Here is a 5686-nt window from a genome sequence, read left to right on the forward strand (position 1 = left end):
CTATATTCCGCCCTTCCAACGGTCTGAGGGACAGTGAACTGGTCCCCTGTTTTAAAAGTTTGAGGACCCCTGACATCCTCTCCCAATGTATCTCCCTGTAAGTTCTGTAGAAAAATATTGATTTAGCAAGCTTGTCACATAACCAGTTAGAATTATCTAATTTTTTTTGCCGCAATTACCAATAGCATGAAGAGAAAGAGAAAGATCACTATTGATATATGTGAAATATAATCAATTTAAACCCCACTCAACTGTATCAATAATCATTTTATTTTCATTTGAATAATGCATTCCTAAACAAGTTTGTATTCTGCTTATGTCATGTCATTTGAGTAAAAGATGAATTGGCTGTTATTCTCTTGGATGGACATACATTCAATAGTTAAGCATGTGATTTAAACATTCAGTGCTGTCTGCTCTACCTAATTAATTAAAGCAAGGCTTTTAACCCTTAAAATCATCCACATGATACTGTCAACTCAAATTACTTATTGTATGACCAGCAACTTTATTACTCCATTATATTTGTAGTCTATGATAGCCCCTTAGTCTTATAACAATTATTTATTATACTTTCTTTAAGGGACAATATTTACAAACAGAATTTTAGAATTAATAAGTGACAGACATGGTCAGCAGAAACTGAAAAGTTTTTTTAGGACCAGAGTCCAGAAAAACAAATACTGAAGAAGACTCAGTAAATTGAGAAGACAGAAGGGTGAAATAGTTACTAGAAGTGTATTTGTTATATGAATTCCTTGCAATTTGCTGAATGAAGAGTTATAGGAGATGCCTACTTTTTTTCCACATAGGGAAAGAAATAAAGAAGCACACCAAGGATATCTGATGCCTCTGTATCCAAGCACTTTAATAAATTCAACTGTCCTGGAGGTAAAAGTAGGAGAAAATAAAAGACTCATTGTTTTAGAAATGTCAAGCAAAGAAAAACCTAACACAAGATAAGCTTAAAGAAGGGTTCTGTAAAAATACCCAGTACAGATACCTGTTTATTTGTACCTATAATTGCTGTCTGACATTTTGTATTTATTCTCTCACAAGCTCCTTTCTCATATATGGCAATCACTTTGTTCTCAAAAACCATGTAAATTTTCTGTTGCAGAAGCAATGAATAAGAAGGCCACAAGCTATGAATTTTAGGATAATATACTAATTGTAGATATAACATGGAATTCAAAATGGCATAATATCATGCATGTAGAAGGAAATAAACTTTGACTCTACTCCTTTCAACTGAGAACAGATGAGACGTCAAAGATGACATCTGAATTAATAGTTTCAATCAAGTGGGAGGATAGATAAACATTAATTTTCCAGAGAGGTAAATAAATTGGCTTAAACTTTGGGAATCCAGATTCTTATTATGCACATACAAGTTCTGACAATTAGGTTTGTGAACCATCCTAGAAAAAGTGACACATACCTACCTCACTGCTAGATATCACTACAGTCACCTTCAAAGCACTTCCCTTGGGAAACTATGCACCAACGCCAGTGCCTAGTCCACCTGTCAAAGCAATTTGGTTACTCTTTTTCTGGAATGGCCATCAGAGCTGTCATAATTATTTGTTGAGAACTGACAAGTTTGCAAACTTGCCACTGTGCTCCTATACTGACAGCACTGTACAAAAAACTGTATTGGAATACCCTCCTTACTTACATGATCTGACCCTCAATGACTTTTTCCTTTATCCAAAGATAAAGTATTTCCTTTATCCAAAGATAAAGGAAATATTGAAGTCATTTAATGATATTCAGGACATCAAGGTTAATACAATGACAGCTCTGATGGCCATTCTAGAAAAAGAACTCCAAAATTGCTTTGATGGGTGGACTAGATGCTGGCATTGGTGCATAGCTTACCAAAAGGAGTACTTTGAATGTGACCATAGTGGTATTCAGCAGTGAGGTGTGTAGCACTTTTTCTAGGATAAGTTTGTGAACTTAATTGCTGGATTGTACATCATACATTAGGAGGCATGAGAATTAAAACAATATCCTATACAGGGATGGCATAGACATTGGCTAAGTCCTGGGTTGCACATATATGGGTGAGACAAAACTAACAGCATAAAATCAGACAAATCAAAAATGATAGTTGGATATAAAACACCTCTGATTAAATAATTGATAGAGCAAGAAGAAAAAAGTCAGAAAGAATACTGAAAAATTTTAGAGCCATGTTTATCAACATGACCTAACTTTCATTTGAAAAATATATAAAACAACTGAAGAAGTAAAAACAACTGAAGAAAACATGTTCTCTTCAAGTATACATGGAATGCTCACCAAGGGAAATATATGCAGAAGTTACCATAAATTTAGTAAAATTTACATCTGAAATCTTACCATGTATTTTATGACTACAACAAGATGAAATCAGGTAAGTTGTGATATGATCAGAGAACATCTTAAGGGAACAAGAAAACTGACGAGGTTAATTCAAACCAGAGACCTGAAGAAGAGAGTTAGAGTCTGTATTTGAAACTGACTGAATATACAGGAATAAGTCAGAGTAAGCAAGGAGGATCTGGAGTGACTGCCGCAAACCCCTGTGGGTTTTTATGATTCTTTACTATAGACTTTAGCGCTGCTTACGTGATTGCATTGAGCTGCTTTAAGGTAAAGATTAGAGATAAACATTAGAGAGATCAGAGGATTCCAATTCAGAGTCCAGGAAGTAGAGGGCATGCAACAAAAAAATGGTAATAATTTGGGACATTCTCCTCTTCTTTTTCTTGAAGAGGAAAATGTGGAGTGATATCCCTATTGCTTCTCCATCAGACAGCACACAAATTACTCATCCCAGAAAAGATAAGTCAAAATAATGCTTCCAAATCCATACTGTATGAAGAGAATTTTAACAGATCAGCCAAAGGAATGAACAGAAATGTGCACTCTCCCTGAATCTTGATTTCTGATTTCATCAAATATCTGAAGTTATATAACATGTTTTAAAATAAAGCTGAATTCTATAGGAAATGCAGGGAAGAGCTAATACCAACACTATTGAAAGTATTCCAGGAAAATTGAGAAAGAAGGAATTATTCCTGACTCATTCTATGAAGCCAGTATCATTATACTATACCCCAAAATGGCAAAGATCCAACAAGGAAAGAAAACTACTGGCCAATTTCCCTGATGAACATGGATGCTATAATCCTCAACAAGATTCTAGCATATTGCACCCAAAACCACATTTCAAGCATCATCCATCAAAACCAGCTAGGCTTCATATCCAGATGCAAGGCTGTTTCAACATATGTAAATCTATAAACATAATCCATCACATAAACATATGTAAAACCAAGAACCACACAATTATCTCATTAAATACAGAAAAAGCATTCAATAAAATCCAACATCCCCTTCTTGATAAAAATCTTTGAACATTTAGGCATTGAAAGAACAATCCTTGAAACAATAGAGCCATCTATGAAAAATATACAACCAGCATCATACTTAATGGGGAGAAGCTGGAAGCATTGCTCTAAGAACTGGAACAAGACTAAGATGCCAAACCTCAGCCTTCCTATTCAACATAGTACTAGAAGTCCTAGCCAGAGGAATCAGAAGAAAAAAATAAGGGAAACCCAAATAGGAAAATAGGAAGTTAAACTATCTCTCTTTGCAAATGATATTATTCAACAGCTAGAAAAACCTAGAGAGTCTGTCAAAAACACTGACAAATAACTTCAGAAAAGTTTCAGTATACAAAATCAATGCACAAAAAACAATTGTATTTCCATATACAAACAACAAGCAGACTGGGAACGAAAAACAAAACAAAAACAACCCCAACAGAATCCCATTTACAACAGTTACTCAAACAAATAAAGCACCCTGGCATCTACCTAATCAAAGAGGTAAAAGACCTTTACAATGAGTGCTACAAAACACAAGGATGACACAAACATGTTGAAAAAAAATCCCATGCTCATGAATTCAAAGAATCAATATCAAGGTGTCCATTCTACCCAAAGTAATCTACAGAGTCAATGAAATTTCTATGAAATTGCCAGCATCATTTTTCACAGATCTAGAAAATACAGAAACTCATATGGAAGCAAAAAAGAGATTGAATAGCTAAAGCAACACTCATTAAAAGGAACAAAGTGGAGGTATCACACATCCAGACTTTAAACTCTATTACGAGGCTACAGCCACCAAGACAGCATGGTACTTGTACAGGAATAGACACCTAGACCAATGAACAGGGCCAAAAATCCAGAAATAAAACCATGAACCTTCAACCAACTCATCTTCGAAAAGGTGGCAAAAACAAACATTGGGGAAAGGAAACTGTATTTTAGCAAATGGTGCTGGGAAAACTGGGTAGCCACATGCAGAATAGTGAAACTGGACCCTCTACCCATCACCATACACAAAAATTAACTGAGAAAGGATCAAGGACTTAAATGTGAAACCTCAAACTATAAGAATCTTAGAAGAAAACAGGGAATATCCTCCTGAGCAAGTCCTCAAAAGCAAATGCAGCAAAAGCTAAGACTGACAGGTGCGACCTTGTTAAACTAAAAAGTTTTTGCACAGCAAGAGAAACCAACAAGAGAGTGAAGAGGCAATCCATGGAATGGCACAAAATTTTTGCAATCTATGCATCTGACAAAGGCCTAACATCCAGGATATACAGGGAACTCAAATTGACAGGAAAAATACAAACAAACAACTCCATTACAAAGTGGGCAAAGGACATGAATAGACACTTCTCAAACATTCAAGCAGTCAACAAACACATAAAACAACACTCAGTCTCACTAATCATCAGAGAAATGCAAATCAAAACTATAATGAGATACCACCTAACCCTGTTAAGTCAAAATACAACAGGTACTGGCATGCTGTGGTGAAAGGGAACACTTCTACATGGTTGGTCAGAATGCAAGCTAGTTCAACCTTTGTGGAAAGCCATGTGGTGTTTTCACAAAGAACTAAAAATTGACCTTCTACATGATCCAGCAATCCCACTTTTGGGAATATACCCAGATGAACATAAATCACTCTACCCAAAAGACACCTGCACCCGTATGTTCACTGCAGCACTGTTCACAATGGCAAAAACATGGAACCAATCCAGATGCCCATCAAAAATGCCCATATAGGTCAGGCGCGTGGCTCAAACCTATAATCCCAGCACTTTGGGAGACCGAGGTGAGAGGATTGCCTGAGGCTGCTTGAATGTTTTAGAAGTGTCTATGCATGTCCTTTGCCCACTTTTTAATGGAGTTGTTTGTATTTTTCCTGTCAATTTGAGTTCCCTGTATATCCTGGAGGGTTTGAGACGAGCCTGGGCAATTTGGTGAGACCTCAGCTCTACAATAAGTGAAAAAAATTAGCCAGGTGTGGTAGCATGCCTGTAGTTCCAGCTACTTGGAAGGCTGAGGTGGAAAGATCGCCTAAGCCCCGCAGGTTGATACTATTGCACCCCAGCCTAGGCAACAGAGTGAGATTCCGACTCAAAAATAAAATGAAATAAATGCCCATATATAGAAAATATAGTACTATGCAACCATAAAGAAGAACAAAATGTTATATACAACAACATGGATGCAACTGGAACTCATCATACTAAGAGAACCATCACAGAAACCAGTAACCGAATACCACATTTTCTCACTCAGAAACAGATCCTGATCACTGGTCACATGAG

The sequence above is a fragment of the Carlito syrichta genome, unplaced genomic scaffold (genome assembly GCF_000164805.1).
Source record: "Carlito syrichta isolate Samal-C Ts95f unplaced genomic scaffold, Tarsius_syrichta-2.0.1 Scaffold307691, whole genome shotgun sequence".
Classification (NCBI taxonomy): Eukaryota; Metazoa; Chordata; class Mammalia; order Primates; family Tarsiidae; genus Carlito; species Carlito syrichta.